This window comes from Giraffa tippelskirchi, chromosome 6, assembly GCF_054371585.1.
Source record: "Giraffa tippelskirchi isolate mGirTip1 chromosome 6, T2T-mGirTip1v1.2.pri, whole genome shotgun sequence".
Classification (NCBI taxonomy): Eukaryota; Metazoa; Chordata; class Mammalia; order Artiodactyla; family Giraffidae; genus Giraffa; species Giraffa tippelskirchi.
Window position 1 is genome coordinate 19,229,346 of NC_137280.1, and position 23,475 is coordinate 19,252,820.

The 23,475-nt window shown below is 38.3% G+C and overlaps 1 protein-coding gene across 4 annotated transcripts in view; it reads left to right on the forward strand.

Annotated features, from left to right (window-relative positions):
• The window catches only part of RIMS2 (regulating synaptic membrane exocytosis 2), a 629,392-nt gene that overhangs the window by 30,930 nt on the left and 574,987 nt on the right, over positions 1-23,475 (forward strand). For all 4 annotated transcript variants that reach the window (XM_081502233.1, XM_081502232.1, XM_081502237.1 and 1 more), the window contains exon 3: positions 22,547-22,651. The gene's annotated coding sequence lies outside the window, so the exon portion shown is untranslated. The remainder of the gene's footprint in view (positions 1-22,546; positions 22,652-23,475) is intronic.

The window sequence follows — 23,475 nt, forward strand, 5'->3', positions numbered from 1 at the left end:
GCAGTATGTGGGGGGAATTAAGCTTCTTGACAGTTTTTTCCTTGTTTGTGTAAAACTCCTTAATGTCAATATTTGTAAGGCTTTTCTCTGGGGCTGATCAGTTTTTCCAGAAAATAGTCTTCCAGTTCTGCCTACTGACGTATTGGTTTCCTTAGGGCTATGGTAACAAATTACCACAAAATGGGTGGCTTAAAACTGTGGAAATCCGTTCTCTCACAGTTCTGGAAGTTGAAAGTCAGAATTCAAGTGTTGGACTTCCTGTTGATTCAGTGGTTAAGACTCCATGCTTCTACTGCAGGGCGCACAGATTCAAACCCTGGTTGGGAAAGTTCTGCATGCCCTGCTGTGCAGTCAAAAAAAAAAAAAAGTCAAGGTGCTGTCAGGGCCATGCTCTGAAGGCTCTAGGGAAGACTCCATCCTTACCTCTTCTTGCTTTCCAAATAAACTTTTTTCCTCTATCAAAGTAATTTAAAGTACTAAATAGTACAGAATTAGTAGGTGATAGGCTAAGTTATTTTAACAGATACCCCTCAATACAAGGCTCAAGGATTAGCCATTGTGTTTCATGGCTCCTATTGGAAGGACTTTATTTTGGGGGGCTCCAAAATCACTGCAGATGGTGACTACAGCCATGAAATTAAGAGATACTTACTCCTTGGAAGAAAAGTTATGACCAACCTAGATAGTATATTAAAAAACAGAGACATTACTTTGCCAACAAAGGTCCCTCTAGTCTTCCAGTGGTCATGTATGGATGTGAGAGTTGGATTATAAAGAAAGCTGAGTGCCAAAGAATTGATGCTTTTGAATTGTAGTGTTGGAGAAGACTCTTGAGAGTCCCTTGGACTGCAATGAGATCCAATCAGTCCATCCTAAAGGAAATCAGTCCTGAATATTCATTGGAAGGACTGATGCTGAAGCTGAAACTCTAATACTTTGGCCACCTGATGCCAAGAACTGACTCATTTGAAAAGACCCTGATGCTGGGAAAGATTGAAGGTGGGAGGAGAAGGGGATGAAAGAAGATGAGATGGTTGGATGGCATCACTGACTCAATGGGCATGAGTCTGAATAAACTCTGGGAGTTGGTGATGGACAGGGAGGCCTGGCGTGCTGCCGTCCATGGGGTCGCAAACAGTTGGACACAACTGAGTGACTGAACTGAACTGACTGATGGGAAGGACTGATGTTGAAGCTGAAACTCCAATGCTTTGGCCACCTGATGCCAAGAACTGACTCCTTGGAAAAGACCCTGAGGCTGGGAAAGATTGAAGGTGGGAGGAGAAGGGGACGATAGAGGATGAGATGGTTGGATGGCATCGCTGACTCAATGGACATGAGTTTGAGCAAGCTCCAGGAATTGGTGATGGACAGGGAAGCCTGGTGTGCTGCAGTCCATGGGGTTGCAAAGAGTTGGACACGACTGAGTGACTGAACTGAACTGAACTGACTTGATGGCTCCCAGCAATCTTTGATTGATGACTCCTGGCAGTTTTTGGAATTCCTTTATTTGTAACTGTATCACTTCAGTCTCTGCCTCTATCTTCATTTGGTCTTCTTCTTTTTAAAAAGTATTTACTTATTTATTCAGTCATGTCAGGTTTTAGTTGTGGCATGTGGGATCTTTTGTTGTGGCCCACAGACTCTCTAGTTGTGGTGCATGGGCTTAGTTGCTCTATGGTATGTGGGACCTTACTTTCCTGACTAGGGATCAAACTCAAGTCCACTGCATTGCAAGGCAGATTCTTAACCACTGGATCACTAGGAAAGTCCTTTCACTTGGTCTTCTGTCCATGTGTCCCTATGTGTCCTCTCCTCTTACAAGGACACCAATCACTGAATTTAAAGCCCACCCTAATATAGTATGGCATCTTCTTAATTACATCTGCAAAGACCCTATTTCTAAATAAGGTCACATTTGAAGGTTCTGGGTGTACATAAATTTTTTTGAGGACACTTTTCAATCAAGTACAATAGGTATTGGTGCCTATTTTCCTGGAACCAGGGGAGGGGAAGGGAGTCCATTAGATTTGCTTAATCTCTTCTGTTGCTGCTGCTGCTAAGTCACTTCAGTCGTGTCCGACTCTGTGCGACCCCATAGATGGCAGACCACCAGGCTCCGCCGTCCCTGGGATTCTCCAGGCAAGAATACTGGAGTGGGTTGCCATTTCCTTCTCCAGTGCATGAAAGGCAAAGTGAAAGTGAAGTTGCTCAGTCGTGTCTTAGCGACCCCATGGACTGTAGCCTACCAGGCTCCTCCGTCCATGGGATTTTCCAGGCAAGAGTACTGGAGTGGGGTGCCATTGCCTTCTCCAATCTCTTCTGTTAGCCCTTTGTTTCCCTACTTCACCCCCAAGCCTGGACAAAAATCAGAGCCTCTTTAGTCCAGGGTCCCCATATAGCAGTGGTATCTTAATGGAAGTGTTTGGGAATATGGTATGGGTGGAGGATGGGCGGTAGTGGATATGGAGCCATAAATTACATTGGGTTGAAAAGGGAACCTAGGAAGTCTAATCATTTTCTGTCCCCAGATTTTTCAACCAACCCTCCTTTCAGCCCCAAACTTTACTCTGCCATTTATTATATCTTGGACAATCAAGGAGAAGCCTTTCCATGGTTCTAGGGTTGAACCTCCTTCATTCTCTTTAATATCCTCCCTTCCTGAAGCTCTTCCTCCACCAACTTCACCCCCAGCAAGCACTTATGTTTTGGCCTAATCCACACTGCAAAGTCTGTTGACACTTTTTCTTTTTTCCCCATGGTTAGGCAGATGTTCAAATTATATTAAAAGATACAAGTAAGGTTGAGTTTGTGTGAGCTCATGAAAATCACATGAGATATTTTGTCTGAAAACACTAGGCATATGATTGTCATGTGGAAAGAATTTGAAAGGTATTACTTGACTCGGAATTTCTTATAAAAGGGGTGTTTGCAGAGCAAACTATCATATCTTAATTATCTTTTCTGTAAATCTAGATGTTCATATATTGAATTTGTATCAAGCAGGCTAATACTCTAAAAATTTCCTCCTTTATTTAGAAATATTCTCATAAAAATATATAAATATGTTTTAAGGAATCTGTAATTTAGAATAATGGGGCCAAATAAATTTTATAATATTGTTTTTAAATGAATGATTACTTTTAACATGACATTTGATAAATATAACATTGGAAAAATATATTGCCTGAAAATTTTCATATGCAAGGGAGTGTTGGTCTAGTCATTAAGTCGCGTCTGACTCTTGTGACCCCATGGACTATAGCCTGCCAGGCTCCTCTGTCCATGGGATTTTCCAAGCAAGAATACTGGAGTGGGTTGCTATTTCATTCTCCAGGGGATCTTCCTAACCCAGTGATCAAACCCAGGTCCCCTGAATTGCAGGCAGATTCTTTACCGACTGAGCCACCAGGGAAGCCTTAGCACTAAAATATTGTTCAGTATATTTAAGATTCTTAAGGAATCAACAGATTTATAATTCTAGTTAATATGGTTATACAAAATGTACTAATACTTAGACAATACTACTTTAAAACTTTTAAAATGAATTAATTAAAATCTCAGAATATGCTATTTAAGGAAGAAAGATATTAATAGCAATTAGTATAGTCATTTGAAACTTTTTCATCAAATTCTCAGTTTTACTTAAGATAATACATTAGTATGTTATTAAAGAAAAAATTACTTCATATAAATTACAAGTCAATTTAGTCTTTAATTAGGAAAACACTGGGTATTTAGACACTTTGTTTTCCTCTTTTGTACACAATTTAACATTTCTATTCACAACTTTTCTTTAAAGAAAAGTTTTATAGCAAATCATTTAACCTAGGGAGTGTAATTCACCTCATTCCTGCTGCTTCCCCCCACTTAGGCCAGAGAATACTGTCATTCAACCGTATGATATAAATCTCGAAAAAGTCTGAGTGATTATGGGGTTTGTTAATCTTATATATTGGGGCTCCAGGTTTCATAAGACAACAGCAGGGATAGACTAGCTGCTGAGGGGATTTAGTTCCATGCTGGGACCTGACAACCTTGCCTATACCCACATAGGCCACACAAGACCGAACAAGATTGAACCTCAGCAATCTTGGCAGAAAGCTTGTGATTTTCCCAGAACATAGGAGCATGGGAGGTTTGTGAGTTGTTTCTACATGGCCATTTCCTACTCACCCCCTATCTCCAGGGAGAGTGTCATGAAACCATTTCCTGTCACCTCCTGGTTCTGATGAAGTATGAGGCTTTCTGCCTTGCCCCACCCCTCAACCCCTACTTAGGGCACAGCCACAGCCTGTAAAACTACTTGGTTGCAAGGTAGCATTGGCTTCTCAGCAACACAGTGTCCCATCGTTTGTGTGGCAGTCATCTTGCCTCTTATGTTTTGGTGTTGCCATGAACACGGTCCATGGGGAGCTGGCACCTTTATATACTCTTTCTTTTGCAGTCTACGTAAGTCATAAATGGTCTGAATCTAATAAAAAGGCTTATTGTTTCTTTTCTGGCTGAATATGTTAGTCAGATCTTGCTTTGTGCTTGACAATAATAAAATAGCTAATAACACAGTTTGCTAACCTGTATATATATGTATGTATGTGTGTGTGTGTATATATATATATATATATATATATATACATCATAAATAAATCAAGAAAGATGGATTATTTAATAAATCATTTTTGAACAGCTGGATCTTTAGAAGAAAATGTATATTTCACATCATACAGATAAAATAGTTAACCAAAGAAAAGAGAAAGAAATGAAACCATGATAATTCCAGTGAGAAAATGGATAAATTCTTGAAAATACATTTAGAAATGAGAAGGCCTTTACTACAGTACAAAGTACAGACTACGTAACAAAAGAGTGCTGATATAGTTGACAATATAAAAAATTGAAACAGTAATATGAGAAAAATACCATAAATATATTCAAAAGAAGAAAGGCAAACTGGAAAACATATTCTCAACACATAAGACAGAAAAAGACCAGTTTCCATCATAAGCAGGAATGTTGAAAAATCAGTAAGAAAAAGACAAAAAGGGAGCGGCAAAGACCTTTTGCAGTAACTCTCCACAAATGACCTATAAACACTTGTTACTCATAATTAAAAAAAAGCAGGTGGACATTATTTTCCAAATACTGGACTGGCAACGATTACAGTTGTAGTACCCAGTGCTGCTGAAGGTGTAGGAAACAAACACTCCTGCGTGGTTGGCAGGAGCATAAGTTTGTGAAATCTTTTTTAGAAGACAACGTTGGCAATTATTAAAAAAGTTAGCAAGGAATTCTCTGGTGGTCCAGTAGTTAGGTCTCTGTGCTTTAACTGCCTGGGCCTGAGTTTGATTCCTGGTTACGGAACTAAGATCCTGTAAGCTGTGTGGTGCAGCCAAAAAAAGAGAAAGTAACATATGTTTACCATTTCACCTAAAATTTGCTTTCTAAGATATTCTTGCATGAGTACACAAAAATGTGCAAAAAGAATGTTTATAACATTGTTTAAACTATAACATTATTATAACAATGTTTAAACAGTATCACTGTTTACAATAGCAAGAAAACTGGAAATAACTTTAATACCCATCAGTAGGGGGTTGGTTCAGTAAATTATGGAGTTTTGATATAAATGGAAAACTGCAAAATATTAAGAATGATGGAACATACAGTACTAATATGGAAAGAGTTCCAAGATATACTTTTAAATAAAAATGTAAATTGGCAGAAGAGTATGCAAATTATGATCTCATTTGCCTTAAGTACCAATTGTATATGCATAGATATATTCTGAATGATTTTGGAAGGAACTGTTAATAATGGCTACCTCTCAGTCGGAAAAGAGGCTGCCTGCAATGCGGGAGATCTGGGTTTGATCCCTGGGCTGGGAAGAGCCCCTAGAGAAAGGAATGGCAACCCACTCCAGAATTCTTGCCTGGAGAATTCCATGGACAGAGGAGCTTGGTGGGCTACAGTCCATGGGGTCACAAAGAGTCAGACACAACTGAGTGACTAACTTTATGTAAAGTGAAAGTGGGGACAGAATGGCTGGGGATAAAAAGGAAAACTTTTGAATTTTCTTTTTGCCATGAGTATAGCAAAATAGCTTTTAAGAAACTTTAAAGAAATCTTGCTCCTTGGAAGAAAAGTTATGACCAACCTAGATAGTATATTAAAAAGCAGAGACATTACTTTGCCAACAAAGGTCCGTCTAGTCAAAGTTGTGGTTTTTCCAGTAGTCATGTATGGATGAGAGAGTTGAACTAGAAAGAAGGCCGAGTGCCAAAGAATTGATGCTTTTTAACTGTGGTGTTGGAGAAGACTCTTGAGAGTCCCTTGGACTGCAAGGAGATCCAACCAGTCCATCCTAAAGGAGATCAGTCCTGAATAGTCATTGGAAGGACTGATACTGAAGCTGAAACTCGAATACTTTGGCCACCTGATGCCAAGAACTGACTCATTTGAAAAGACCCTGATGCTGGGAAAGATTGAAGGTGGGAGGAGAAGGGGACGAAAGAGGATGAGATGGTTGGATGGCATCACTGACTCAATGGGCATGAGTCTGAATAAACTCTGGGAGTTGGTGATGGACAGGGAGGCCTGGTGTGCTGCATTCCATGGGGTTGCAAAGAGTTGGACACGACTGAGTGACTGAACCGAACTGAAGAAATTATTTAATGTAAATAGTAAAAACTTATACCACACAAATACTGAATAAATTTCTAGACTGGTACAAATTTCTAAAATTTTTTTTCCTGAATTATAATCTTCAAACTTCAATTTTTCTGTGAGTGAAAGCATTAAGAAGAAACAAAGGCCCAACTCATTTTATACACTATTGGAGAAAAAAAGGAATTAAAAATATGGCTTTAATTAGCTTACAATCTTCCTAGTAAAGCATTAAAAAACAGAAATATTTATTTGCACTAACTCTAAGGATAGAATGATTTCAGGAAAAGGATGAATTTGTGTTGTAAGAGCCAGAGTATCTGAAAAAGGCCTCATTCTGGCAGTGGGATTTGAACTGAACTTCAAAAATGAGACAATTTAGTGAAGAGGACAGTAGCAAGGTCATTTCAGCAATACACTGGCACTTGCACAGGCATTAAAGCAAGAAGGGCTTGGCATTGTGTGGGAAGTGCTTAGATAAATGTCCCTGTCTGAAATGAGTATATGTTTTAGGCAGTACTGGGAAGTAAAATTTATGCAAGCAGGGTGAATTTAGATTGTGGAGGGTTCTTATTTCTCAGAAAGAGGAACGTGGCCCTGATATGCTAGGCAATGTAGATTCTTGAGATGATGAGTAGCGACATGATAAAAATAATTAGGATATTAATCTGCTGGCCTTATTTAAGACAGATTGAAGTAGGGTGAAGTGGCAGTGGAGAAAGAAAGAAAAAAGTAAAAGTAGTGAAAATGGTTAAAGACGAAGGATTTAGTGATAGTATGGATATAAGGGACCCAGAGGAGGAATCAAAGGTAGTTCTTATTTCTAGTCTGTAAAAGTCTAGGCTTGTGGGCCTAGAAAAATGGATTAAAATGCTCTAGATGACACTGTTAATTGATGTATTGAAACTAATGAGGACCATATTTCTCCATCCTTTATCTACCTCCTGAGTATAATTTCTTCCCTTAAAATTCAGGAATATATAGATAAAGATTTTTCCCCTAGACATTTCTTATGTCATTTTTTTTCTCCAGTTATGTTTGTAAAGACCCAACCCACAGTTCCTCTCGATCTCAGTGTTATTTCTCTTTGAACTTTCCTCTGACTGAATGTTATATCTTCTTTTTCTATCTCTCAATATTATTTCAACTCTGTAAAATCTCATACTCCCAATCATTACTACATATCTGAAGCCATTAGGGACTTATTTTTGCACCAGCCTAGCACCGCATCATGTGGAGTAGAAAGCAATCACCAGGCGCCATGGGATCTATAATTAAATGACAGTAATGATACTAGTCTCGTTTTGCTGAGATTTTCTTCACTATTTTTGCTACCTCCTCCTCTTAGAGAAATGTCATGAGTTAAGAGTATTTAACTCATGCTTAAGAATTATCTTATAAAATATTATAAAAATATTGTATGTTGTGTCACAACTATTTTCTTATAAAAGCTAAAACACAAAATCTTCTGAAGTTCTTTCAGTGAAAATTCTGGAAGGAAAACCTCTAGGAGAAGCCAAGCAAATGACCGTAATTATTTCACCTCCATTTTCATCTTCCCTTGGGAAGATTTGTGCTGTCCCACTTTGAATTATGCTGGGTACCTAACTCAAGTCCAAATGTGAACAATATTTCCTTCCTTGGTTCTCCTTAGGACAGGAGAAATAAGTGGTCATGTTGAAAACTTCACTAAATATTAAGATAGAACAAAAAATTGAAAAAAAAAGCAAAAAAAACCTACCTCAAATGTAAAAGATGTTTTTTATTATGAGGTAATTATAACCATGGGCTTCCCTTATAGCTCAGTTGGTAAAGAATCTGCCTGCAATGCAGGAGACTTGGGTTCAATCCCTGTGTTGGGAAGATCCCCTGGAGAAGGGAACGGCTACCCACTCCAGTATTCAGGCCTGGAGAATTCCATGGACTGTATAGGTAATTATAACCATACAGCAAGCTTAAAGGATCAGACCAATTTTGCAAGCACAGTTCCCTTCCCTTTCATCTCCCTGCCTCCATATGACAAGTATTTACCATCACAAGAGAGCTCTTCTCATGACATACTGACTCATTCTTGGACTAAGGTTTAGGAGACTGGTTTAAATGTCTCAGACTAATTAAGGTCTTCTCACACAGTTCAGGTTTTTAGCCTGAGGTATATACCTTACTGTAAGAGATTCTTGGAATTCATACAATATCTAATATCATACAATATCATACAATGTCAGAGAAGGCAATGGCACCCGAATCCAGTACTCTTGCCCGGAAAATCCCATGGACGGAGGAGCCTGGTAGGCTGCAGTCCATGGGGTCGCGAAGAGTCGGACACGACTGAGCGACTTCACTTTTCTGGCTGAGGTTAACAGATCTGCCAACTTCTAGAGTATTCTGTGAGGAGTGATCTAAAGGGTTATCATCATCACAATGACTTTAACCATATCACTGTAACACATACACAGTAACAAAAGAATAGTCCTTTCATAGAAACACATAGGGATGAAGAATGAAATAAATATCAGCAATCCTGTAGCAGAAAATTAAGACCTTCTTTAGTCAGTGTTAGAAAACAGTTTAATCATTTTTCTTCTTTTTCTAAAAAAATAAAATTAAATGAAAAAGTAAATTAAAACTAAATGAAGGTGAGTTAGAATTTGATAATGTGGTTATCACTAACCAGATATATTGATATACTTTTTTCCCCCCAATATTTATGTTGACAATAAAGACTAAAAGCAAAAGGAAAAAAGCTCAGCTTTTTTTTTTTTAACTTTTGGCCACACTGAGGATCTTTTGTTGGCCAGCGGGGATCTTAGTTTTCTGCTCTGGAGTAGAACCATCACCCCCTGCAGTGGAAGCTCGGAGTCTTAACCACTGGACAACCAGGGAAGTCCAAAAATCTCAACATTTTAAGTGAGGAAAATCACATTCTTATGCTTAGATGTTTTTCTTTCAAGTGTCAATATTTTAAGTCAAAACACTGCCTATCTACTGTTGGTTTATTAGCAGGGCTTCTGGATTTTTAATTAGATTCAATAAGCATTCAATGGTATAAAAGGCACTATGCTAGAGAATTTGGTGAATAATAAGAATAAGGCATTTCACATACCTTCAGGCATTCAAAATTCAGTGGGGAAGATAGAACAACTTTAGAACTATTACCTAAAAATCAGTACTTATTTGCATATTTATTGCTTATTGAAACTGTTTTTAGAAATGAGTTTTTTCCTTTAACATGTTATTAATAATTCTTACCTCTATACTTTGCTATGTTGCTCTGGTGAATTTAACATTATAAAGAGACTTTATTTTATTTAGCATTATTAGGAATGTATTTAACAGAAAGAAAGCATTAGGTGAGTTGAGTGCTAATGATCTCAATTTATAAATAAAAGATTGCATCATCATTAGACAGCTGGATTTGCTTTCTTCTTTTGAAATACAATGATCCAAGAAGAATTTTTCTTAATATTTCAGATCATTCATATTTAAATTAAAAATGTGAATTAAAAATTAAAATGCCAGCCAGCTGCAGATCTACAAGCAACAGTTGTACTGTGAAGCCTTTATTATTAGAGACATTAGATACCCAAATTTCAAGTCATAACATTTCAATATAACATAATGTGTGGTTTCCATTAATAAAATATTTTGTATAGAAATAGCAAAATATTTTTATACAAAGCAGTGGGTCTGTCATCACTTCCATCTGCAAAAGATGAAGATTGTCAATAGTAAGTCCTGTTTGCAAGCGCATCTTGGAGAGGGAAATGGCAACCCACTCCAGTACTCTTGCCTAGAAAATTCCATGGATGGAGGAGCTTGGTGGGCTACAGTCCATGGGGTCACAAAGAGTTGGACACGACTGAGCGACTTCACTTCACTTCACTTCACTTGGGTTCTAATGGCTAGGGAAGCAATAAAGAGTTCAAGGGAGCCGTTATGAAGTAAATGAATAGAATATGTTTTCTCAGATGCCATGTGAGGAGAAACACTTCACAAGATCCAAAGGGAATAAGAAACTTAAATTGAGATTGTCAAGATTAAGAAAGCACTTGTGGAGGCATAAGTATAATCATCAAACATAGCTATTAGAAAATCCTATTGGCCTCAAATCTGAAAGTAGAAATAGGATTCTGTGGGCTCCTGTCTTGGGGAGTGAAACTGCCTGAGTTATTTTACCCCAGGATCCATTACCTAAGTTGTGCCTCTCCCCTAGAACAGTTCTAAGAGCTGTGATATTCTTTTTTACCCACTCCACTTCTTTCAATGACCTAGTTCCACTTTCCAAATATATAGCACTGACTCCCCACCATTCAACTATTTTATCCTTTAGTCAGTGCTCTCTGTATGTGCTTAGCGCTTGAGTAGGGATATAATGTCCCTGACTTCAAGGAACTAATAATCCACTGAGGGAGGCAAGGTATATACACAGTATAAAGCAAGCCAAAGCAGTGTTTATAAGAACTAACATTGTCAAAGAGATAGTATTTTCTTTTTCAGTTTACAAGATAATTTTTACTGAAATCATAGCATTGCAGCCTTTTAAAAATTTTATGAAGGAAGAACTATTACTTCTAGTTTAGAAACCAGGACACTGACTGAATCATAGAGAAGCCAATGCCTGTGTCTAGGGCAACACTGTGAATTCTTACAAGAGACAGTCTTTAATTGGGCCTTAGGGATGGTGGAGTGGACATTCTTGACTCCATACCGATCTTCATCACTTGCTTTCTCACTATTAAGAGCATTCAGACTTCAGCTTGGATAATAGCTTCTACCATAAACTCAAGTATTTGGGGGAACCTGATCCCACCTCAAGCTTCAGGAAGATCTATGGTTGGTTTAAGCTAATTGTTGGTACATTCCATTTTTCCTGGTCACATTATTGTTCTGTTGGGGCTGAGTGTGGGGGGTGGGGGGGCAGTGAGAAGAGACTATGAACCAACCTGGTTGAATTTTAGGACTCTTATTTGTAATGCTGGGAAGAATTCCTCTCTTCCACAAACAATAGGAATAAAATCTGAATATATCCCAATAATCCTTATGCCATCAATTCTTTCTGATTCTATTTCCCCCACGTTTTGTGGCTGCAGTAAAAATTAAATTGATCTTCATGTCACTATTTTCTTCCTTAGGCTTTCTCTAATGTGATTTTTTTTCTGTGAATCTGAAACATCATTTGCCCACTTTCATAGTTTTTTCTTATCAAGAAGAAATGACTTGGAATGTAAGGATTTTAAAAATAAGCTGATAAAAATGAGACCCCAAAAATAATCTTCTTTTTCTGGTGACATGGTAAACATTGTTTCTTTCCCCAACATTTATTTCTGTCTTCCTCTTTTATATGGCAGCCATGTGGTTTGAGTGGACCAAGCTTCTTGCTACAATGATGAGTTCAGATTAGTCAGACCTAAGTCATCAGAGCAGTCATGGACTGCCCTGGCCACAGGGATGAATGAGAATTTCTCTAATCAGTGCACAGTTTAGAACTTCTATTGAAAGGATATGGGAGAAGACTAGCTTAGATATGAAAGTGAAAAAGTGAAAGTGTTAGTTGCTTAGTCGTGTCCGACTTTTTGCGACCCCATAGACTATAGCCCTCCAGGCTCCTCTGTTCATGGAATTCTTCAGGCAAGAATACTGGAGTGGGTTGCCATTCCCTTCTTCAGGGAATCTTCCCACCCAAGGATCGAACTAGGCCCCTGCATTACAGGCAGGTTCTTTACTGTCTGAGCCACCAGGGAAACCCCAGCTTAGATAAAAAGAGGCCCTGATTATTTTTGTCAGCTATGTCAGTGAAAGTAATCATTGTTTCATCTACCTCATTAGAACTGATTCAGATGTATTCTTTTTAATGGCTGAGTAATATTCCATTGTGTATATGTATCACAGCTTTCTTATCCATATATGCAAGACAGCAAAAGAGACACAGATGTATAGAACAGTCTTTTGGACTCTATGGGAGAGGGCGAGGGTGGGATGATTTGGGAGAATGGCATTGAAACATGTATATTATCATATGTGAAATGGATTGCCAGTCCAGGTTTGATGCATGAGACAGAGTGCTCGGGGCTGGTGCATTGTGATGACCCAGAGGGATGGGATGTGGAGGGAGATGGGAGGGGAGTTCAGGATGGGGAACACATGTACACCCATGGCTGATTCAAGTCAATGTATGGCAAAACCACTAGAATATTGTAAAGTAATTAGCCTCCAATTAAAATGAATAAATTTATAAAAAAAGAAAGTAATCATTGTTAAAATTAAGTTAACACCATGGATAGATTCAGAATGAAACTGAGTCCTTGATAAAAAATAGCTTTAGACCAATCAATTCTGAAATCATATCCACTTCTGGCTTTTCTGGTTAAATGAGCCAATAAGTTTCCTTACTTATCAGTTTGTGTTGATATATTTGTGATATGTATATTTGTTTGTATACATAACAGAAAGCATCTCTTGAGGTAAAGCATTCTTTCTCTATTGATAAGCTTATAGTTATGGGGAAAAGTCCTGGAACTTTCCCAGTGGCTCATCAGGTAAAGAATCCACCTGCAATGCAAGAGACACAGGAGACTTGGGTTTGATCCCTGGGTTGGATAGATTCTTTGGAAGAGGAAAATGACAATTCACTCCAATATTTTTGCCTGGGAAATCCCATGGACAGAGAAGTCTGGTGGGCTATAGTTCAAAGGATCGCAAAGAGTTGGATATGACTAAGTATATGTTAAGCACAGACTCTAAACATCAATACTCAGTTTTTTATTCTTGACTAAATTAATCATGGCAATTGCATAAGGTTTTGAAACTGAGTCTTAAACTTGTTTACTATTTACATATGGGGAATAATGTATTTGTTATCATTCTCACAGACTTACTTACAAATGAGCTCATTTTCTCAAGGGTGCTATGATCTTGAGACATCTTCTGGGAGTTCCAAACCTTGGTGTTGTTTCTCAAAGGAAAACGATGTTGTTGAGTCTGCCAAGATCTCCTCACCTTCAATATGGTTTTTAAATGTTCCCCTTTCTTAATTCATTGTCACATTTAAAAAGTACTGAACAATCTTTCAAGAAGGAGAGGATACATTCTAAAAGAAATAAACAAAGAATAGAGATAATGGGATGTTTTTCATAATGTTGACTCCTTACACTGCAGATGCCTAGCTGAGCCTCTATTGCTGCTGCTGCTAAGTTACTTCACTCATGTACGGCTCTGTGTGACCCCATAGACGGCAGCCCACCAAGCTACCCCATCCCTGGGATTCTCCAGGCAAGAGCACTGGAGTGGGTTGCCTTTTCCTTCTCCAATGCATGAAAGTGAAAAGTGAAAGTGAAGTCAGTCAGTTGTGTCCGACTCTTCGCGACTCCATGGACTGAAGCCTGCCAGGCTCCTCCATCCATGAGATTTTCCAGGCAACAGTACAAGAGTGGGTTGCCATTGCCTTCTCCAGAGTCTCTGTTAGTGCTGTGCAATAGAAATTTCTTCTGAGTTGAAAATGTTCTCTATTGATGCTGTGCAAAATGGTAGCCATTAGCTATGTACAGCACTTGAAATGTGCTTAGTGTAATTAGTGAAATGAATTTTTAAAAAAGTTTCATTGAAATCTAGATGATTTACAATGTGTTAATTTCAAGTGTACAGCAAAGTCATTCAGTTATATATATGTGTGTGTGTGTGTGTGTGTATGTATATACACATATCCTTTTAAAGATTCTTTTCCATTATAGGTTATTACAAGATAAAGAGTATAGTTCCCTGTGCTATATAGCAGGTCCTTGTTGGTTATCTATTTTATACATAGTAGTGTATGTATTTTAATTCCACATTTCTAATTTATCCCTTCCCCCCTTTCCCCTTTGGTAACCATGCTTGTTTTGTCTGTGAATCTGTTTCTGTTTTATAAATCAGTTCATTTGTATCATTTTTTAGATTCCATATATAAGCAGATACATTTACCTTTTTCTGTCTGACTTACTTCACTTAGTAAATGATAATCTCTAGGTCCATCCATGTTGTTGGAAATGGCTGAGTAACATTCCATTGTGTATATATACCACATCTTCTTCATTCATTCATCTGTTGATGGACATGTAGGTTGCTTCCATGTCTTAGCCATTATAAATAGTGGTGCTGTGAACACTGGGGTGCATGTATCTTTCTGAATTATACTTTTCTCCAGATATGCCTAGGAGTGGGATCACTGGATCATATGAAGAATTTAATTTATTTTTTTGGCTGTGCTGTGCTGCATATGGGATCTTAGTTCAACCAGGGACCCAGCCTTCATCCCCTGCAATGGGAGCTCGGGGTCTTAACCACTGGACTGTCAGGGAAGTCCCCAAGAATTGAATTTTTTATGTTACTTAATTTTAAGTAATATAATAATAGATTAATAAAAATTTAAATAGCCACCTGTGGGTAGTGTGGCTATGGCTGGTAACTACCATATTGGACAACACAGCTCTAGATCAACCTTAGACTATTAAAGAGTTAAATAGGAAAATGGCAAAAGATTGTTGTAGCCAAACAAGTATACAATTTGGCAATTCCACATGGCTTGTGGGACCTTAGTTCCCTGACCAGGAATCAAACCTATGCCCCCTACAATGGAATCCGAGTCCTAACCACTGGACCGCCAGGGGATTCCCAAAACAAGTGTACTTTTACAGTGTTTTCTTATCTTTGAGATGCAGTTCAACATTGATCTAATGAGATTTTATTCATTTAAATAAAATTAATTGATGAGAGTTAATAGCTTCCCAATTTTTCTTTTGACTACCATTCTTGTTTTTCTCCATTTCATTTCCTACATTTTTACAGGGTGCATCCTGCTCAGTCCCCTCGGGGATCTTCCTGACCCAGGGATCGATCCTGCATCTCCTGCATTGTAGGCAGATTTTTTTTTTTATCGCTGAGCCCCCAGGGAAGACCTTTATAGAGTAACAGTCCTTAAAAACAACCTCACCACATCACATCTCTGCTTTAGAATACCCTTCGTGCTTAAAATGGATCAGCAGTATAGGAGGCATTGCTCAGAGCTCATTGGAAATGCAGAATCACAGTCTCCACCCAAACTAACTGAATTAGAATCTGCGTTTTAATGAAATATATAGAGGTGATTTATATGCACTGTTGCAGGATGAAGTCCAAACTCTAACATATCTTAGAGGTTCTGGCCTAGCTCAGTTTCCGGCATCATCTCCAGCAACTGCCCTGTCCCAATCTCTTAAAACCCATATTCAATCTTGTACAAAATGATTTGCAATTCTGGGTATTCATCTTTGCTCTGCTGCCTAAGAAACTTTCTTTCTGGTCTTCAATACCCATTACAATTTTTCTTTCCATGGTTTCTAATAAGAGTTAGGTATATCTATACTTTGCAGAATTTTATAGATACCTTTCTTACAGCATGTATCAAATGGATTATAAATATTTGCATGTCTCTCATACTACACTGTGAACTTGTTGAGTTAGACATTTTATTTTTCACATAGTTATGCTATTCTCAATAGTTCCTGATCCATGCTTGCTGCTTGAATGATGTTCCAAAAGTGAGTACTAGATAATTGCAATATTTCATAGAATGACTACATTTGAAAGGTAGAAAAAAATATTTGTAGAGAAACTTTATTTTACAAGAGAGAAACTGAGGCTCCAAAGTTGAATGACTTTCTCCAAGTTATTAGCATGGTGACATTTTTCTCTGTATATATTAATAGTAGCATGTGTGCGTATGTGCTAAGTCCCTTCAGTCCTATCTGACTCTTTGCGACCCTATGGACTGTAGCCTGCTAGGCTCCTCTGTCCATGGGATTCTCCAGGCAAGAGTACTGGAGTGGGTTGCCATGCTCTCCTCTAGGGAATTTTCCCGACCCAGGGATAGAACCCTTGTCTCTTATGTCTCTTGCATTGGCAGGCAGGTTCTTTACCACTAGTGCCACTTGGGAAACCCATATATTAATAGTAGGCACCTCATAAAATACCCAGCCAATAAACATGATAACTTGATTTTTCTCTCTCTGGGTTTTGGATGAACTAAATTTCCCTTGACTAACTAAGGTAAAGACTCTAACAAACGTGGATTATTCTGTATCTCTTCTGCTAATCTTTTCCTCACCTTTCCCTTGTGGGAAATGACAGGACTCTTTTCTATCTCTCTTTCAGTTTAGCGTTATATGACACTAATCAGAAAGATAGTGAAGTAATTAGGGATGCAGTACCATTAGTATACAGCTGATAGTAAGCTTTGCATCTCCTTTCATCAGATCTAAGATGAGGTTTCTTGAATTTCAGTGTCTGGTGGAGTAAAGGACATGGACGAAAGCAGTTGGACCAGGTACCATCTAGATAAGACCAAAGCAATCCTCGTAGGCAGAGGGAGACATTTGAAGTATACAGCAGTCAGTTCATGTTGCAAAAGATAAACCCACCCTTTGTCTTTGAGAGCCACCATATTGTAGGAAATCTTGGATTACAGGCTATTTCTACCTCATTAGATTTTGGCCAGATTTCTAGAATCCCTTCTTACCTGCTCTCAAATAAAAATGGTTATCTTTTTTTTTCTAGTTGGGAAGATTCCTAAAACTTATCTTCTTGTACAGTATTTCAGCCTATGTTGATGAGTTCTGTATCAATTATTGATTACACTTATCTTACAAATCCTAGGCAGTTTCATTCATTTTGTCATGATTCTTTGTTAAAAGAAGGGCTCCATTTTCCTGGTATTCCTTTTAGCTATTCCTGGATTCCAGCTAGGGTTAAACAAAAACTTGTCCGAGGGGAGAACATTAATATTAATATTAACCAGAGTGATTTACTTTTAAAAATATTTACTCTTTTATAATGAAGAACACAGTAACTCTACTTCAACCAAATTTATTAAATGTCTAGCATATACTACTGTGATCACAGGATGGTTATGACATAGACCTGGGGGAATACTGTTTGAATTTTATTTACATATTGTCCAACTGAGATATTACACTAAATATAGCATGACTATAAAATTTGGAGTGAAAACTGGGATACTTTCAAATGAGTAGCAACAACTAATAACCACATCTGATCAACAGATTAAACAAGGATTATCCTGGGCAAACTGGAACATTAACAAAACATTAGTTTCTGTTATAAATTTTTTTTTTCATTTTAAATATTACAGTTACTAGGGACCAGTTTGGGCTAAATATAACTATGCTTATTGTATGGCAGACACTATAGTAAAGTGTACTCAGATTTTGGGCTTTCCCTGGTGGTACAGCAGTAAAAAAATCCATCTGTCAATGCAGGAGATGCAAGACGCGGGTTCTATCCTTGGGTCAGGAAGATCCCCTGGAGTAGGAAATGGCAACTCAATCCAGTATTCTTGCCTGGAGAATTCCATGGACAGAAGAGCCTGGTGGGCTACAGTCCACTGGGTCGCAAAGAGTCAGACACAACTTAGTGTGCACTTGCGCACACGTGCACACACATACACAGATTTTAGTCAGGGAAACAATATATACACACCGCTATATTAAACAATTGTGTATAGAGGCATCACATTATCATTATTAACCAAATAAAGCAACAATAATTCTCCATTATTATCAGGTACCTCCTTACTGTCCAAATTTCCAGGTCTCTTATAAAAGTTTTCCACTCATTTTTTAAAAGATGAGGTCCATGAATCCTTGCACTTGGTTGATGTTTTTTAAGTTTCATTTAAAGTATAGGTCCCCTCTTCACCTCTTTTTAATTTTTTTCCTTGCAATTTATTTGCTGGGGAAAAAATTGGTTTTGGGGAGTTCCTTGGTGGTCCAATGGTTGGGACTCCATGTTTCTACTGCTGAGGACTGCGTTTGATTCCTGGTCTAGGAACTAGGATTCTGCAAGTCTCTAGGTGCGGCCAAACCGCTCCCCCCACCCAACTCAAAACCTGGGTTTTGCCCTGTAAAATATTCTGTAGAGTATTCTACAGATTGCAATCCCATGGTGCAGTATACTCGCAGAATAAATTTCATTTGATTCTAATACAAGTCTTATTTAAGTAAGTTTTGCCATTAACATGCACATTTGTATGTCTTATATGGTAACTCATACATTGGGTCTACTTGCAGTTTTCAAAGACTCCCACGGCGTTCCTACAATGTGCCTGAGTGGGATAGAAGTACTGTGCTTATGAGAGCAGAAACTAGAATTGAGATATTTCATTGTCAATTCTGGTTCAATCACTCATTAGTTATCTGAAATACGCCTCTCTTTGTATGTTTCTAAAATGGGGTTAATATCTGAGTTGCTCATTGTTAGGATTAGGTAAGTGAAGAGCTTAACATGCTATCTGACACACAGGATGGCTCTTAAGTGCTACTAACATTGTTTACAATGAGGAAAGTAAAATTTGGCCTTGAATTTAAAATGAAGTTGGGGAGATGAGACAGATACCAAAACCTAAATAGGTATAAATAAATATAGTCAAAGGGATACAAAAACCTAAACAAATATAAATAAATATAGTCAAAGGGATCATGGAAGCTGAGATATAAATGAAACTTGATGGAGGAATAGCTTTGAGAAGGGATTCACTCACTTTTATTGTACGTCTGCTATTCTGCATAATGCTCTCAGCCCACTTGTTCAGTCCTCAGAACCACACTGTGAGGAGGCACTTCCTACCAGGTCATGTGTGAGAAGACTGAGGCTCCAGGAGATCAGTCTTGCTCCAGGTCACCAGTTAGTAGGGGACCTTGGTATAGTTTAATATGTTCCTCTGTTCTATTTCCTATAAATTGGTTGATGTATTTAGAAGGTGTTGTAAATTTAGGAATGATTTTTTTAGTAGGGGGGCAAACAACTTCTACATATAGTTGTATAATTTTTCTATCAGGAAGCACATAATGCCTGGTTGATTATCTTTTATGACGTTAGCAGCTGTTGCTATTTAATTGATATTTAATGCTTAGATATATTTGTTCATTAAGGGTTTTGTGTTTATTTCTGATCTCATAAAATTCACTTGATTTTTCACTTCTGAAAGTGGTCAGAGTTGTAATTAAGATGAAGATGTAATTAAGAAAAAATATTTACTTTAGTTATGTCTATATGGCCCAACCTCCAATACTGTCCTATTTCACTTTAAAGATGTGCTCATTGATTGCTAGGAGGGAATAAAAATAGAAATAACTTTATAATGCTATAAATGAAAGATGATTAGAATATGATTTCCCCAGACCTTTTTAATATAAATGGCTCTGCGGGTTTTATGACCTAATAATTAAGAAATAACTTTCTATATTGCTAGATACACAAAAAGTAATTAATAAAGCTTATCTACACTAACATCCTCTAAAGTTTTCATTACTTCTTGGCTTCAAATCCTAATAATTAAACTGTTCTAATCTCTAGCTTCTTTTCTAGGAACAAACAATATATCCTTTCTCAGATGCTGTGCTCTTTCGTTATCACTAATAATACTGCGATTTTGATTTAAAATGACAGTATGGTCCTACAGTCATAGCTAAGCACTTTGAGTTATTTTTCCAATAATGCTGATTAACTTTTGATGAACCAGTCATATCCTTCCACCCAGTTCCTGGTCAAGAAATAACATGTTGTCATCTGACAACTGGCAAAGATTAACAGTCAGCTGTGGCCACTGCACTGACTGACTCACCCAGGGATTTAAACCATGACCTTGGCCTCATTATCATGCTGTTATAGTCTACTGAGCAACAGAGCCAGAAAAATAAATTCTGAAGACAGGAATTAAAAAATTCTGCTATTTGTGTCTCCACGCCTAAATCACTGCACCTCTGTGTCCTTTCAGTAATTTTATTAGCAGGTGTTTTGGATATGCATGAAGAAGTGAAGGCAGGGTATTCTGAAAAGCCAAGCTGATCATGTCAGTTCTCTGACTAAAGAAACCTCCACTGCCTATCTAATGACTATAGGATAAGTTCAAATTCTTCAGCAGAGCACATAAGGTTACCGCATAATGTTGCCACTGCATATTTTCCCAGCTTTATCTCTTGCTGCAACTCCTTGCCTCATTCTCCAGCAAAAGTGATTTTTCTCATTATTTTGTGACCGCTCATGTAATTGTGCGTATATTTATCAAGAGTTTGTAATACATGAGACAGTCTGATAGGCCCTGGGGAAACTGGAGTGAAAGGCATATTCCTTGCCCTTAAGAATTCATGGCTTAGTTGAGGAGCCAGACAGGGAGATAAATGGGTCCAGCACTGTGTGACAAGTGCTATATCTGAGTAAGGTAGTACGGTGCTAAGAGAGCTGGGGCAAACAGGAGGAAGCACAAAAAAAGGAAGGGATGAGCACATGGTGGAGAAGACAAGTTACTGACAGAGAGGAAGGTTATGGCAGAGGGAGCAGAAAGGGTGGTTCAAGTTGAGGGAATATAAAAGAGAGTCCAAAAGATGAGAAACTTTATATATTCAATAAAGTACAAGTCAGTTGTCATGGCTGAAGGAGGGTGTGTGTTGGTAGGCTGAGTTGGAGATAAGGCTACAGAGGTAGGCAGTAGTGGAATCCTAAAGGAACCTCGGACAAAGAGTTTAGATCTTATTTCTTTGCACCTATCTTTCCCCCTTTCGAAGCTGCTTTTTCCTTTTCTTGGACTTCCCAGGTGACCCAGGGGTGAAGAATCCACCAGCCAATGCAGGAGACACAAGAGACATGGGTTCGATCCCTGGGTTGCAAAGATCTCCTTGAGTAGGAAATGGAAAACCCCAAATCAGTATTCTTGCCTGGAGAATTCCATGGACAGAGAAGGCTGGTGTGCTGCAGCTCATGTGGTCACAAAAAAGTCAGATGTGGCTGAGCATGCACACATTTCCTTTTCACCCACCCAACTTAAACCAATCATGACAAGATTCTCTCCCCAGAAATTAACTCAATGAGTATTTATTTGTTGGAATACCTACTACATGCAATGTACTGTTCTAGGTCCATACGATACATTAGTAAAAATCCTACTTTGTTCATGTGCTTAAGTATTCTTGTGCGGGAAGTTAAAGATTAATGATAAAAATAAAACGCTGGGATATTATTCAACTTGGAGTAAAAGTTGGAGAGTGGCGAGTGTCATGGAAAAATCAGGGTAAGGTAAAAGAGACTAGAGTGACCAGGGAGCAGGTGAAGCAGGCTGGAGTATTAAATAGGATGGATAACTAAGCAGAAATGTGCAGAAGAGGAGTAGGCCATGTGAATATCGGGGTGAACAGTATTTTGGGCAGAAGGAACAGCTAGAGGAAAGCCTACAAGAGACTAGTAGATGAGGTCAGAAAAGTTATGTGGGACTTAAAGGCCATTTAAGGGGTTTAATTCTGAGTCAAGTGAGGAGCCACCACAGGATTTTGACCAGTAGAGTGATATGATTTGACTAATATTTTAGGAGGCTTTGTCTTTATGCTGTGTTGAGAAAAGAGTGAAAGCCACAAGGACAGAAGCAGGGAGATCTGTTAGGAGAAATTGAGAGCTGCAATGATTCTAAGCATTGTGAGGCAGCCAGATCTCTTAGCAGAGTACTGAGTCCTCAGTAAATTTTAGTGATTATTACAGTTTTGATTTTAGTTTAGATATGCCTCCTATAACTTATTTAGTAGATTACAAGTAATTAGCCCTTATTGTTGTTGTTTAGTCACTAAGTTGTGAACCATAGCTCGCCAGGCTCCTCTGTCCATGGGATTTTTCAGGGAAGAACACTGGAGTGGGTTGCCATTTCCTTCTCCAGGGAATCTTCCTTACCTAATGATCAAACTCATGTCTGCTGCCTTGTCAGGCAGATTCTTAACCACTGAGCCACCATGGAAGCCCTAATTAGCCCTTACCCTTATGTAAAAATCAAAGTCCACAGGCTTACAGGCTTCACAAACTTATGCTCCTACAGGAACTGAAGAAAAGATTTGCATTTCTGAGTTAGTTTGTGGCCTGTCAAGAAGACCTTGAGAACTCAGTGAAGGATGAAGATGAAGATGGAGAATTACTCCTAAAGGTAAGAACAATACACTTTCAACTCAACTTCAAATGTGTTCATATATTTGAGGACCTAAGTAAAACATAATGCCTTACAAGATATAATGAGATGTGATAAACATTTTAGGTTAAATCCTAAACCAGAACAAACAAAACAAAACAGAGATCAAAAGACAAGAGATCTTTGGAAGGTGTTTTAGTTCTCAGTATAACAATCTTACTTTAAATTGGGTCTATTACTTGGAAAAGTAGCCCATTTCAAATTCTATGGGATTCTGTATGTTATATAAATACTGTGACAAATTTTTATTTTGAAAACGTGTATGAATCAGAGTGGAAGATGATTTTAAGATACTTCCACTGCTAAGCATTCCTTTTAATAGGAAAAACACATGTAGCTGTTCATAGTAAAGAAATGTAAAAAGGAAATACACTTCTGCTTTATCCAATCCTATAAGAAATCAAGTGTCCCAGTGATACCAGGTAGGCACATGGAGTTTTATATGCTGGCATTATCTCTAGGCAGGTGTGAGGTAGAAGGGGTTCTGGGAGACACAACTGCAGGCACTCGGCATACTTTGTGACTGGTAGAAGACCGTGCTTGGCCCAGGGTGTGACTCTACTATAAAATAAGCCAAAATTGTTCAGTTTGAACAACCTCTTTTAAGTTCACATTTTATGTACTCAAAATCAGTTCAGTTCAGTCGCTCAGTCGTGTCCGACTCTGCGACCCCATGAATTGCAGCACGCCAGGCCTCTCTGTCCATCACCAACTCCCGGAGTCTACCCAAACCCATGTCCATCGAGTCAGTGATGCCATCCAACCATCTCATCCTCTGTCGT